The sequence below is a fragment of the Lemur catta genome, chromosome 1, assembly GCF_020740605.2.
Source record: "Lemur catta isolate mLemCat1 chromosome 1, mLemCat1.pri, whole genome shotgun sequence".
NCBI classification, from domain to species: Eukaryota; Metazoa; Chordata; class Mammalia; order Primates; family Lemuridae; genus Lemur; species Lemur catta.
This window is the reverse complement of record NC_059128.1, coordinates 285,089,205-285,104,527: the sequence shown is the minus strand read 5'-3', so window position 1 is coordinate 285,104,527 and position 15,323 is coordinate 285,089,205. Positions and strand designations below refer to the sequence as shown.

Below are 15,323 nucleotides of genomic sequence, written 5' to 3'. Positions count from 1 at the left end.
AATGACACGCAGGGCCCTTCCTGGCACCAGCTCTAACCCAGTGGTCAGATGTGGGCACACCTCTACTTCCCAAAGACGGCAGCCCCCGTGGGCCCCCAGCCGCTCCCGGCTGTCCACACGCACACCCCGGGTGACCTCCCCAAACCCCAAGGCGCTGAATGCGTCTGAGGACTCCGGGCTGGCAGCGCAGCCACCTCTCCCCCAGGCCTCCCCAGCAGCTCTGGTCTCTGCCGCGCGTGGGGGGCGCCCGAGACTCGGCAGGCTCCGTCCTCGTCCCCAGGCCCAGAGGGCGGATGAACCAGCAGAGGATGCACCCGCACACCTCGAGCAAATGGCAGCCCCTGACGGCTCTTTCTCCTCACTTGTCTGACCCGGGAGAAAACTTGCTTGGAAATTTAGACTTGACTTTCTGAGTTAGTCACCCCTCAGGCCATAAACAAATGAACCTGACATCATGCTAAAGTTACTGGGATTTTGGTATTTGTCTCTCCTTCTCTCAGAAGAGATGCTGAATCATGTAATAGTCACCAAAAGTAAGTACTAAAGAAAATTTATTTTAGTCCTTCAAAGAAAACAATAATTGACGGTAAAAGCTCTCACCAAGTCCAGCCTAGCGCCGACTCCATAAACAGTGAACTGACCCCAAGGGGCAGCCGGCATCACCCCAGAAACGGCTGTGGGACTCGCAGGTGACCTGAGGCCACAGCAAGATCACACTGACCGCACTGCCGGTGAGGAACAATCTGAGCTGGAAATTATTCAATAAAGCACATTTAAAAGGTAAGCCAAAGGCCTAACTAAGCAGCTTACATCAAGCAAAAGTCATTTTTTATCGGTCGGATTTCATTAGATTTTTACTTACCTTGAAATTTTAGTTCTTATTTTTCATCTGGTCCCAGGGCAAAGCCTCCTGCGGTGTGAGTGGCACGGAGACGGCAGCAGGACCATGCATCTGGCCGGCGCACGACCGCGGCCACCCTGGGCTCCCCGCGCCCGGCTGGAGGGACTTCACTCTGCGATAACAAGATTCAACGACTTACATTCACGTCATCCAACATTAAAGCTTTCTACCACGTCGGAAGTGAACTCTCTAACAATAAACACTCTTCGTTAAGCGTCCTCTTCCTAAACATGGTTCAAGTTATCGCACATGTGCTCTCACGAATGTTCAAGGGGGCACGCGGTGACCGTCACGCCTTGCTCCGCCCGCCCGCAGGCGCGCACGGACGTCCACGGCCAGGCCTCGGCCAGTCCGGCACTCGCATAATGGACACCAGGCCACAGCCTGAGGAAAGAAGTCCCAGGCAGAATCTCGACTGCAGTCATCTTCTTTAAAATAAAGCATGCACACGCCCTGCCACGCGTGTGCATGCGTGTAAATGTGAGTGCAGAGACAGAAACGCACGCCTTCCCCGCCTTGCTCCGCCCGGGCTCAGAGGCGACAGGACATCCGGCTTCTGGAGACAGAGGCTATGCAACAGCCCCTCCACCTCCTTCCCACTGGGCGTGACAACATCCTCACTAGCAAGCCACTCGAGAGACTACGTCAACATGCTAGTGCGCTTTAAAACCTCCACACGTCGTCGTGCTAAGATTTTTCTTCTCAAAAAGCAAACCGGTATCCAGAAGAAGGGGGAGTTTGAACAGGGCTTACGAGAACATCGCCAGTAGCTCCAGTCTGAGCATATCTGCGCTGACGCGGCTGGAGCCACTGCAGTTCCCAGCCTGCCCTGGCGCCGCAGCCCTGCGGCCCTGTGACCTGAGCAGCGACTCAGCCCTCCCGGGCCTGCTCAGAGGACGCCAGGAGTGCCGGCCGCGGACGGGGCCCTGAGGATTAAAGAGAGGAGCAGCTGTACAGTGCTTGGCCCGTGGCTGGCATCACAGGAAGGCACGGTAAACGGCGGTCAAAGACGCAGGACCCTCCGTCACAGAGGGATGGAGGGAAGCCTGGACGGAGGGCAGCTCACAAACACAGGAGTGAGGCGATGGGGGCTGAACACGCCCTTAGCACGCAGCGCAGGGGCACACATGGTCTCTGTTCCTAACAGAGCGTCGCACATCAGCGTTTCAAAGACACGTGAGCCATTTACAAGACACAGACCACGCTCCCACCACAAAGCCACGCTCGGCACATTTCAAGTCACACAACGCGCCTAGAAATGCACAACCCAGGTGTCACTATTCCTAGAAACCCCGTATGTCTGAAACTTAAGCAATACACTTCCAAATAATCCACAAAAGAAACCATCACAGCAGAAAATGGAAAAGATTTAGAACTTGAAACCAGCAGAGATGACACGTCAGACTGGCGGCGTGCAGAGAGGGCTGTCCCCAAAGGGAAATGGATAGTTTTGAGCTTACCCTGGAACAGGAATTAAAAACTAACGAGCACCCACCTCAGTAAGTCACTAAAAAAACAAAATAAGCCCAAAGAAAACAGAAGAAAGAAAATGATAAAAAAGTAAACTTGTATTAATTACACGTAATCGCAGGCACACGAAGATCAAAGACACGCGGTAAACCAGCCATCTCTGGTGAGACCAGCGGAAGCGCCGGCGAGAACACAGAGAAACGCCCAACACGATCCGCCTCGGGGGCGAAGGAGCAGGCGGGCAGGACTTGGAGTGATTTGGAGAGAAAGAACATGCGGCAAAAGGAAGAACGAAGACGGAAGGCAGCGAGCGGCATGCGGAAGCACTGGCCATATAAAGTGAAAACACAAACCTTACACAAACTGTTCCCGCAAACGAGAAAGAACACCCTCAACTTTTTATGAGACCTTGGTATAAAATCTGTCAAGGATGTTTCAGAAATAAAAAAACTAGTGGGCAACTCTTACGAACACAGACACAAAAATCATAACCACAACTGAGCCAGTTTACATCCACTGATACATAACACGGCATCTCACAGCCAGGCCGGATGCACACAGACCAAGGATGCCACAACGCTGCACCCGCCCTGTCCCGGAGTCCCGGCAGGCCAGCTGACCACGCCGGTCCGTCTAACTCAGTGGACGTGGCCCTGCCCGGATGTCAGCCCCACTGCCTGCGTCTTGGAACACTCCCTCTGGGGAAGCCAGCTCGGTCGCCGTGAAGAGGTGGGAGCTAGCCACACGGACAGGCTGCGCAGAGAGGGGCCAGCCTGTCACCGAGGCAGCCTCCTTGGGCAGGACGTTGGCAAGAGGCAAGGGACGCGGCCAGCGCAGACGCAGAGCTGCAGACACACGCGCCTCCAGACACACAGCAGCCCAGCAAGGCCCATGACCACACGCACCACACCCCGGCCCGGCGGCCACGGGCATCGTGAAGTGGCCGTTGTTCCACGTCACTAAGTTTCGGGACAGGTCATCAGGTGAAAGAGAAAACCAAAATGGAATTATCACTTCAAATTCTGACAACACTAAATGTATAATTAGAGGGTATTATGAACTTTATTCCAAAAAGTTTGTAAACTTAGGTAAAATCAACAAATTCCAAGAGAAAGACAACTTATCAAAACCAACTCAGGAAGAAATAGAAAATCTGACAAAACTACCAACATTAAGGAATTAGAGTCAGGAAAAAAAGAATCATCCTACAAAGACTACTCCAAGCCTAGATGGAGTCTCCAGGAAGTTCAACCTGTAAACTGCAAATAAAACCCTGAGCCCCTGCACCCAGTGAACCCCTCCCTTTTGGGATTGCGACACAGCGACTGACAGGCATCGTGTTAAAACAGAGGTCGTAAGACTGACAGAACAGAGTCTTTGTGGCAATAAGATACCAAATTATAAACAGGACCCAAGGCCATGCCAGGCATGGGGTCAGCCTTGCACCCCTACAGTAAAGAATAAACTGTGTTCTTACTGCCATGAGGTGCTCCTGTTTCTCTAGCAGCTAGACAGGCACCTGCCTCAAGATGAGCAACCTTAGGCCAAGTGCAGCTCACCTGTCCCCAGGTGCCACCCCCCCCCAGTTCCAGCAGCCATAACTGCAGCTTCGATGGGACAAGACATGGTTTCGTAATTTTCTCCTGATCAGAGACCCCCGACTGTGGACTGGCTCAGGCTGGATTCACAGAGGCTGCACCCCTGAGCGCCTTCGTGTCCCTGCTTCCCCTTGATGTCGAGGGCCTAACTGTAATACAGTTAAATGCTGAGTCTCCACCCCGAATGGAACATGGTCGTATGTTACATCCGTGTTCGTGCAGTACACACACGTCAGGACCACCTTCGGGAATGCTCGTAGCTCCTCCTATAGCCTGTTGAATACGTGCACTTGGCCCACCTGCTCAGCTTCACTTCCTGTCTCGCCCTCCCTCCCGGGAAGGGCCTCTCCTGGCTTCCCCGCCTGCCGGAATGGCGGCCTGGCAGGCTGCCGCCCTGGGAAGAAATGGAGCTCTCCTCTCCCTTCCTACATGTATGGACTTCATGATTGTTAAGTTGACACACCTAACATTCAACAAGAACACTTCTGTCAAAAAAATGATGAAGGAAAAGCACAGGCCCATCTTACAAACACAGATGTAAAAATCCCGCACAGGCTAGGTGTGGTGGCTCACGCCTGTAGTCCCAGCATTTTGGGAGGCCGAGGCAGGAGGACCGCTTGAGGCCAGGAGTTCACAACCAGCCTGAGCAATGTAGTAAGACCCTGTCTCTATGGAAAATAGAAAAATTATCTGGGTGTGTTGGTGGCACCTGTAGTTCCAGCTACTCAGGAGGCCGAGGCAGGATTGCTCAAGCCCAGGAGCTGCAGCTGACAGTGAGCTGTGATGACGCCGCTGCACTCCAGCCTGGGCAACAGAGCGAGACCCTGTCTCCGATCAATCAATCAATAACTACCCTACACAAAATGTGAGCAAACTCAATCGAACGACACTTTTAAGAGGTGATCAAGCGTGACCAAGTTGGACTTACAATGAGAATGCAAAGGTGATTTTGTGTATGAAAATCGATGATCGTAGTCCACCATGTTAGTAAATCAAGAGAAACACAGAAGAATATGCTGGTGACTCCCCTTACGTGAAGTCCTGACAGATGCTCACGTGGTAGAAACAAGAAGGGCAAGGACAGTACCGTGGAACAACACAGGCTGCCGCGGCTGCGTCTGTGGATGGGGGAGAACTGCCATCAGCAGGAGCACGAAGGGAACTCTGAGGTACAGTGTCTGTTTTAACCTGGGTGACGGTGACGCAGACACGCAATTAGAGTTCTTGTCTGATGTACGTGCCCTCCTGTAGGAAAGACAGACCTCACAACAAAATGTATTAGAAAACAGGCAATGGAACAAAACAAATGACAGCGATGACAACTGGTCTTACGGTTATCAATGATGGAACCAAGTAGTTGCTGCGATTAACCACAGGAAACACTGACAGTGACAACCAGCTAACTCTGCAACCCTCAGGCGAGCGCGCTGGGTAGCACAGGTGCAGAACAGTTACGGGACTATGAGAAAAGTTGGGAAAGGCAGCTAGAAGTTTTATATTCCTTGCCAAAGAAAAGAGAGAAACTGAGGAGGGAGGAGACTCGAACTCAAGGAAACTGGTTTGGGGACTAAGAAGCAAGTTAGTGGGCCGGGATCCACAGTCACAGTCCTGCACCCTCTTCTTGCTGTGCCGGAGCCGCCATATGCAATTGGCAGGGTGCGAGGCAGCCCAAAAAGGTGGATAGGGGGAAACAGAAGTACCCGGGCACAGACAGCTCTGTGGCTTCTCTGGCCTCCAACTCCTGGTGTCCCAGCAGCTCAGCTGCAAACCCAGCACCACCGGCTTTCCAGAGCTTCCTCTTGGAGGCTGCTCCTCGCCTCAGGAAATCCTCTTCTGAAAACAGCGTGACTCCAAGCTGGTCGAGCTGGAGGGGTTTCTACAACGGGTGTATAACCAACTACCCCCCAACAAAAGGAACTTCAAACGCCACGTGATGGTGTTAGAATAGGGATCAGTTAAGATTTAACACGCCTCGTGCCGATGGCAAGTACACCGCAGGTCGTACTAAAACACATTTATCACTCGCGGCGCTTGATGGATCTGCTGAGCCAGTAATCATCATAGTGATTAAAGGATGCAATTGTGTTTCCTTTTAAGGTGATATTTATCATTATAATTTAATTAGACGGTGGAAATGAGGGACTTGCTCTGTCAAAAACTAAGTACTCTCACTTTCTCCCTTGTAGGAGCACAAACCCAGTACTATTACATTAGTGTGCGGTTAAGTATGTTCAACTGATGAGATTCGCTGCTTGGAGACAGTAACTGTCTCGGCCAGTGCAAGGCTGACACGCTCCCGGCAATTAACAAGAGCCAAGAGGAGGAAGCTACGCAAAGCGGCTTCTCCCTGATTTCTGAGAGTACCTTCCATTTGAGGTGCCTAACTGGTCCTAAGAACTGGGAGCCACCAACGGAGCACCCGAAGTGGACGGGACCCAAGGAGGCAGTAACAGGGCAGTAGTAGCTTTTCTTTTCCCAATACACCTAAGGTTTGTGAATGGTAACCTAGGAGGTGAATTATTAAGGGGGCACTAAAATTTGGAGCTCGTGACCCAAACCTGGGCTGTTACTAGAGTTTACGGAGGTCTAATTCCATTCCAAGAAGCGTGGCTCCGGGCAGAGGTACAAAGCTCTGGAACCTTCCTGCACGCAGGGGCCACACACCCTCATCGGCAGCAAGAACACTTCGTTATCAAGGATGGCTTTAATTTGTCATGGATTTCAATTGCTAGCTTTTATAATTACAATGTCCGTTTTGTTTTACCACTTGAACATTAGTTTTATATGGATTATTTGGTCATACAGTGATCAAAATTCAAGATTTTTTGAACCCTAATTTTTTAATAACTTGTAAGTACCATACCGCATCTCCACCTTTACTGCAAAACAGATATACAGAACCTGCCCCAAATTTTGATGAGGTAGTGACATTTTATTTACTGGTGATGTGCTAAGAGTATATGAAATTTAACTAACTTGCAACACACTATCCAGGCAAGTATAACAAAGTCACCAGCCATTTACGAGTTCATGGAGCGTTCTTATACTGTATGAAATGACGTGTAGAAGTACAAGCTGTCTCACGAGGGATTTATATGTGCTGAGACAAAGTCACGAGCCGGCTCCCCGAGCCTCTTCCCCGTGCTATGATGCGTGGAGCAGCAGTTCCACTGGAGAGCAAGGACAACACAGGTGGAGGTGCTCGAGTCACAGAATCTTGCCACCCTCCAAAAGTGATCCCAAAGGCTTTTAATTGAAAATGGTGATAAAGTACATAGCATCTTCTCTCCATCCTTCCCAAGACTCCATCAAAATGTCAGAAAAGGTACTTTTTGGCAGTGAGTGAACTACCATACAACGGTGCTGAAAAGTGACAGAGGGGGTCAGCGGACCGGAGAGTGACCGGGGGCATCTGGCACATGGCAGAGGTCGGGTGGGCTTCAGAGAGCAGAGGAAACTGCAGGCAAGGAACAGAGGTTGGGGGGGGCTGTCTCCTCAAGGAGTGAGGTGGCTGAAACCTGAGAGTTACTCTCCAAAGAAAGACAGAGTCTCCAAGAGGGGATCCCAGTGTGGACACTCGGGCCAGGACGAGAAGCAGGTCAGGGTGCAGGATGATGAGAATCAAATCATCAGCACTTGAAGTACAGGGAGGGAGAGAAGGAGAATAGAAAAGGTTTACTTGCAAAAAACACGGATCACACTGATATCCGACTTCTCATTAGCAACACTAGACTCTAGGAAACAATAGAGAATGATTTCTGATTTCGAAGGAAAAATTACATGAACCTAGAATTGTAGACCCAGCCAAATTATCAAGTATGAGAACAAAATAATTGCATGTTTGAACATTACGTGCAAGAACCCAAGAAGTCTGTCAGCCATGCATTCCATCAGGAAGTTGATTAAGGAGGTGCTCCAGCAAAACAAAAATAGAATGCAAGAAACAAACATCAGGATATGAAAAACCATGGCAACTGAAGCAGCTAGAAACAGCACAGAAACCTAAAAAGAAAGAGTTTCCAGTTGAACATTCTTCTTTGATTGGCGAGGGTTTTGTGATACAGAAGTACATTTTATACTACCACTTGGTTCTACAATGAAATATATTTGTACTATCATAATACTATAAATGTTGCTTTCCTTATATTAAAATTTTTAGACTAAACTTGTAGAAAAAGCACAGAGTGCCTAATAACAGATGAGAAACAAGACTACAAATGTTTTGAACTTTGTCAATATAAACCTAAAAACATAACTCACACAAACTAAGAGCAAGAGGCATGGTTTGCTGATTCCCCACACAAACTAACAGAATCAAAGTTATGACAGTGACTACAGGAAGAACTTAAACCACGAGGAGGAAACACAAACTGTAAATTGTTTATCTTTGGGACTAGAAGACAAACAGGGAATCTTTAACTTAATTTTACACCCATTTATAGGCTGGAATGTGTTTTCACTCAGTTGTTTGTTTAACAGTTAAAAGGGCATCTTTATCAACAGGTTCACTGAATAACTGCAGTTCATCTCTAGGACAGAATTACACGCTCTTGTAACAAGTAGAGTAGTACGGGCATTGTATGAGTTATATAACACCAGAATTTTTAAAGAGTTATTTTTTATTGTGGAATAGAAAAGATAAAATGTAATAGTTCTGTGAAGAGGCAGGTCCTGTGTGTCCTAACAAGTTGCATGACAGAGTGATGTGGATGGAATGAACCCCACATGCATGACAGGAAACCCTCATACAAATGCCAGGACTCAGTGCTGACGTGAACTACTGAGTATGTGACCTTCCATATTTTCCTACATGGTACACACACACATAACACTTGATATGCCTAAAGAGCCGGCACAGTGAACGGATTCGCAAGAACGAGCCTGGAGTGCCTGCAGACGCCCCGGGGAGACTCAGCAGGGCAGCGGCTGCACAGAGCATCTGACAGGGCCGCCTCCTTCCTCCTTGGGGGAAGAGACCCCAGAGGCACCACGACACCGTCTACGGCACATGGTCTCACCCCAACACGGGCAGAAATCATCTTCAGCAAAACCTTTACGAAAATGCCACGACACAGTGAAAGCTGAAACAGAGACCACTTCTCTCTCCTGAAACACATGATACTATGGAAGTTCTGAATCATGGAAAAATCAATATATATTTTTAAAATGTTTATTATTATAATGGTACGTACATATATATAAACCATTTCTCCAGGTGCCAGCTGTCATTTGCTAATTGTTCCACATCTTGCTCCAATGACCTGAGAGGCCTACAGAAATATACAGAGCAAGCAGAGCGTCTCAACTATAGGTAGAAAAGAAGAAAAAAAAAAAAAAAAAAAAAAAAAAAAAAAAAAAAAAAATATATATATATATATATATATATATATATATATGAGAGAAAAGACACAAAGAAAACATATAAAATGGTAACAAAAGTTGCTTCTAGGCAATGGAACTAATTGTGTCCCTTCCTGGTTTTGCATCTCTGGAAAATACATAGATCCCACAATGAACATATTTTGTTTTTAAATAAAATATAAAATCTTCTAAAAGAAACTCAGAAATGCAAGAAGTTTTCTCCAAAGACTTAGCGGTTGAGGCAAAGGGCAGACACGTGGGGACGGCAGATGCCCGGAGCACAGGTGGCCTTGCCCAGGCCAGCTCCACCTGGGACCAAAGACGGACACAGGGCCAAGTCCAAGACTAAACCTGTTTATAAGACAAAAATTGAGCTCAGGCCAGGCACGGTGGCTCACGCCTGTAATCCTAACACTTTGGGAGGCCAAGGCAGGAGGATCACTTGAGGCTGGGAGTTCGATACCAGCCTGAACAACATAGCAAGATCCCATCTCTACAAAAAACAGGAAAATTAGCCGGGCATGGTGGTGCACACCTGTAGTCCCAGCTACTCGGGAGGCTGAGGTGGGAGGATCACCTGAGCCTGGAGTGCAAGGCTGCAGTAAGCTCTTATGATGCCACTGCACGCCAGCCTGGGCAACACAGTAAGACTGCCTCAAAAAAAAAAAAAAGAAAGAAAGAAAAAAACCTACAAACAAGCAGCTGTACCTGTCACTGAAACCTGAATTTCACCCTGGGGACACTAAGAGATACAGTAGATGACATCTTAATTGGCATCACTGAAAACAGCTATCTCTCACCCTGGTATGCCCCCCAACCTCATGCAAAGGACTTAGCCTCCACCCAACAAAAATGTGTAAAGAGAACAATGCAGGTAAAATCGGTCAATTAATAAATATACATCTCTTCAGATTTTGGCTTTGCAGGAAAAAAAAAAATCTCCTTAAAAGATAAATAGGTATCCCTAATGCTTAATTTGGCAATATCCTGGCCCCAGATTTTAGGTAAGACACTAGAATCCGCTGAACAGGTCCATGAGCTCCCGGGTTCACCACTACACTACAGTACCACACGTTACATAACAGCACTGCAGAATCACACATTCGCATTCTAGAGCAAGTGAATAACGTCTTATACACATTGCAGACGAAAGCAGAAAATGCACATGACTTCTGCAAGAATCCTTGGGCTTAACTGATGCAAATTTAAAAAGATGTCTTAACTACTAAGTTTAAATAGTAAACATGTAAACATTTACATGGTAAACATCCTTCGAAAGCCAAGGATGCAGAAAGAGTGGGAGAGATGATGTTGAAGTCAAAAGACATACACTTACAGGAAGTTGGTGATATGACTGCTAATTCGACTAAGATGTACACGGCATGGGACGACACTGCCAATCTGGGAACCCTGACTGGGTTTCTTATTCCCCACTCTGTCAAGACGAGCTGAGTGATGGATCCCGAGACATCACCCAGCTGTCAGTCACTGTAACCAGCTAATGCGAAGTGAGAAGCCGGGGGGCTGCTGATCCGACTCAGCAGAGCCTTAGCACGGCACAGCAGGCCCGGCCTTCACTTTCTGTGACCCACGGGCAGTCGTGAGGAGCAACGTGGGCCTCCTCCTCCTGACCTCCAACAGATGACAGCAAATGTCCAAAACCATGTATTTTTGCATTTCTGGGGTAAAGGAACAGATGAAGTCCAAATATTGTTTGTCACCAGAAATTTCATCACTTTACATCTTTCCTGGGCCCTTCAGAGCAAGAGGCTCACAAAGCTTGTGTGTGACTTAGAAGCTTGGAGAAGTGCTCCTCCCAAGAGGTCACACTGCTTTGCCACTGGGTTTGCTGTTCTGAACAGAAGCTCACCGATCTGCTCTCCCAGCCAGCACATCTGCCTCTGCACAGCACGGTGCGACCCACGCCCGGGATCACGAACACAGAGTCGGAAGTTCGCCTGCATGAACATCCAGCTACGCGGCCCCTGCCTCTGAGGCCACATTCAACCTGCAGTGCCTCGCACTTCCCTCCAAGAAAAGGGGGTTAGTGACAGCGCCTGCTGCAGGAGGCCGCAGCAGAGACAGAAGGAAATGATGCCAGCAAAGCGCTCGGCACAGCTCCTGCAGAGTGAGCACTCGACACAGAGTGAGCACTCAGCAGAGTGAGCACTCGACAGTGAGCACTCGACACAGAGTGAGCACTCGACAGAGTGAGCACTCGACAGTGAGCACTCGACACAGAGTGAGCACTCGACAGAGTGAGCACTCGACACAGAGTGAGCACTCAGCAGAGTGAGCACTCGACAGTGAGCACTCGACAGAGTGAGCACTCAGCACAGAGTGAGCACTCAGCAGAGTGAGCACTCGACAGTGTGAGCACTTGACACAGAGTGAGCACTCGACACAGAGTGAACACTCAGCAGAGTGAGCACTCGACAGAGTGAGCACTCAACAGAGTGAGCACTTAACACAGAGCACTCAACAGACTGAGCTCTCGACAGAGTGAGCACTTGACACAGAGTGAGCACTCGACACTGAGCACTCAGCACACATTAGCTATTGCTGGGGCAATGAGGACAATGATACAGTGACGATGACACCTTCAGGGATGTTATTAATAACAGTGAAATTACTGAGCTAATGGGAGAACCCAGATATGCTCTTAATCAATATATAAATTAAGTCATGTGGAACAGTTTCAATGTTTGTTTCAGCATAATCAAACCTTCAAAAAATATGTTTGGCTCACGTCCCAAGATTTCACACATACAAAGCTGCCCCGAGCACTGGTACCCACTGCCCAGACCATGTGCCCGTGAGGTGGCAGGTGGGCTTGACCCTTCAGCCTCTGTGGACAAAATGACAGAGGTGTTCTGGGGCACCAGGGGACCGCGGGGTCATCTGTGGTCTTTGCACACGCATATGTCACAAGGACACGGGGGTATCTTCCCTGAGTCCAGGAGCACAAGTGGTGACACAAGTCCTGCCCTTGGACACAGTAGCCGGGCTTCCTGCATCATTCATGCCGTGTCTACGAGTCCCACCTATAAGGTGTCCGGCCTTTTAAGAGTAGGAACCAAGACAAACTCCAGGTATTCTCAGGCCCAAGCCGCTGCCTAACACCAGAATGTGCCCACTAAGTCGTTTTTACTTAGGACGGCAACGTGTTAGATCAATCACAGGGTTTTCCTCAATTTATAAAAGAATTCTGGTGCTTTAGCAGGTGCTCAAAAACATTTTTAACTGGGTACAAATCTTCTTATATGTGATACTCAGCAGATTGCTTACAAAAGTAAAAGCCAATTGTGACTTCCAATTTGGAATCTCTGAAAAATTTACAAAGTAGCAAAGCTAAAACTGATCTCTGCACCCGTGGAGGAAGGGGTCCCCAGGCGGCAGCCGTGTTAAATCACGGTAGAAGTTCTCAGACGGTGACTAACAGGACAGAGCCCTGTGGCTGCCCACTGCTCGGCCTGAGAGAGCCCCTCACACCCGCTGTCCGGGCAGCTTCCTAGGGGTGATTAAGAGGTGAAGCTCTACAGACACTTCCTTTCAGTTCCCTTTCAAATCAGACAAGGACAGAGTTGAGGATAAAGCTGAAAAAATTAACACCTTACGAAATTTTTAAATGTGTTGTCACATTTCACTCCCCGAAATCACCCTGGGGAAGGCATCCAAGCAAGGCAAGTAGATTCACCTTTCCGGGGCAAATAAAACTAAACAGAGTTTAGTCAGCAGGTGAAGCGCTTTGATACTCCACCTCCAGTACACAGTCTCCCGTGGTCCCCACGCGGCCCTTCAGCGTCCCTAGGGGCTGTGCACCCAGGACACCGTGGCCGGCACAACGCACGGTGCCTCCCTCATTCTGCCAGAGACCCGCTCTGTGATGAGATCTTCACTCCGGGGACCGGGACCGACCTGCCCAGGACTTCCTGGCTCCCACGTCAGCCTCTCCCTCTCAAAGCCTCCTGCTCAGGCGGTAAGTCACACGGTCCCTGCTCCGTAACACAAGCCTGCGTCCCCCAAACTGGAGGTGAGAGCCAAGGTCTGCGGAGGCTGCCAGCTCCTCACACCAGGGCCCACCGGCCAGGAGGATGTGAGCGCCCCACGTCCACCCCTCCCCCTTCATTCCCATCTGACAGCGTCTAGAACAGAGAGGAACCCCGAGAGAGGGGCTCGCCCCAGCTCCGCGTCCTGGCCCCAGCCAGCAGGCTGAGGCAGCGAGGGAGGAGGAAGAAGAGAGGCAGGCATGACACGAGGCGAGGCAGGGACACCAGCCCCGTGCCACTTCCTTCCCTGCGGGCAGCAGCTTGAGCTGGGCATGGGGAAGTCCCTCCACGAGAGCAGTCCGAGTGACCACTAAACACATAAAGTGCTCAATCTCACCAACAAACAGGAAATGAAAACCGACACTGCAGAGAAAAACCACCCGCGCCTACCAGAATGGCAGAAACTTAAGACAGAAACTCCCAAGACAACTGACGCCAAGTGGGGGCACAGTGTGACAGGGCAGGGGGCGCCCTCCGGGAACTGTGCAGGCATCGTCCCCCCCCGCCCCCCGCCGACATGCGTGTGCCTCGCGGGCAGCCCGCACACCCCAGCAACGCCTGGGCTTCTTCACCCAAATATGCCTATCGGTGTGGTCGGCAGTTTCACCCAGACACCCCAACCTGGAAACCACCGCGACACCCATCTTTAGTGCAGTGAAGCAACACGTGCCCCGGTGGGACAGGGGACTGCCGTGTGCAGCCACACAGATGGATCACAGCACACGCCACGGCACCGGAGAGTCTCACCAGTGACACTGAACAAAGAAAACAAACACGAGAAACAGCCTCTGATTGACTGACATAAAGTCAAAACCACACAGGCAGAGCACAGATGTTTAGGGCAGGGGAACTACTCTGGGTACCGTAACGGCGGGTCCGCGCCTTTAAAACCGTGTACGGACCCATGGGATGCCCAGCACCAGAGTGAACCCTGATGGAAACTGTGGGCTCCGGGCCACAGTTGCGGGCCGGGGTGTCCCCAGCTGTAACAGACGCACCGTTCTGGACGGGGTGCTGACAATGTGGGGGGCCATGCATGTGTGGGGACAGGGGGTATGTAGGAAATCTCTGTACTTTCCACTCAGTTTTGCTGTGAACTGAAAACTGCTCTAAAAAATAAAGTCTATTAAAAAGTTAAAAACAAACAGGCAGACCTAGAGCCCAGGCCAACGGACAGATGCTCAGGTGACAGACCTATGGCCCAGGCCGCGGGACAGCTCCAGTGACAGACCTATGGCCAGGCCGTGGGACAGCTCCAGTGACAGACCTATGGCCCAGGCCACGGACAGCTCCAGTGACAGACCTATGGCCCAGGCCGCGGACAGCTCCAGTGACAGACCTATGGCCCAGGCCAAGGACAGCTCCAGTGACAGACCTATCATGTGCAGAGGTCAGCAGCCAAACTCCACGCTGGGAGGGCCCGGGGAAGGCTCCGGGGCGGCCAGTGCCCTGGGTCTCCGCCTGGGCAGCACCGCAGGCGAGTTGCTCCATGATGTGTCACTGTGCAGGCAGGGGTCTGTGCCCTGCCCTGTGTGTGAGGCCACTCGACAACAGCTGTGAGATGCCAGCCATCGGCAGTCACTGCTGCTGAGGCCGGAGACGAAAGACAGTGAGAGCCATGCAGTCGACCCTCACGATCCCGCCACAGCATCGTCACCCAGGCACGTGGGCAGGGCGAGGGCCCAAAGGCGATACACAGAAACACGGAGCCGCGCAGCTCCCTGAAGCACCTTCCAGAAGAATGAGAACCACGCGAGATGCCCCAACTGCTTTCACGAAGCAGCGCAAGAGTCTGTTTTCCTGACACTGCCCGTGAGATTTGATTTAATACGTATATTTATTACTTTCTAAAATAATGGCAAAAAATAAATAACCTAGTCAAAATAAAATGAATCCTGACAGCAACTAGAAGTATAAGGAGTACAATAAATGCTGGCAACTCCT

General features: G+C 50.1%; 1 protein-coding gene across 3 annotated transcripts in view; it reads right to left on the bottom strand.

The window, feature by feature from the left end:
• Nucleotides 1–15,323, bottom strand: part of ADARB1 (adenosine deaminase RNA specific B1) — a 117,379-nt gene that overhangs the window by 86,968 nt on the left and 15,088 nt on the right. For 2 of the 3 annotated variants that reach the window (XR_006732766.1, XM_045540834.1), the window contains exon 1: nt 863–1,027. The exons of the other annotated variant lie outside the window; for it this stretch is intronic. The gene's annotated coding sequence lies outside the window, so the exon portion shown is untranslated. Of the gene's footprint in view, nt 1–862; nt 1,028–15,323 lie in introns of those variants that run through there. 3 annotated transcript variants of the gene reach the window in all.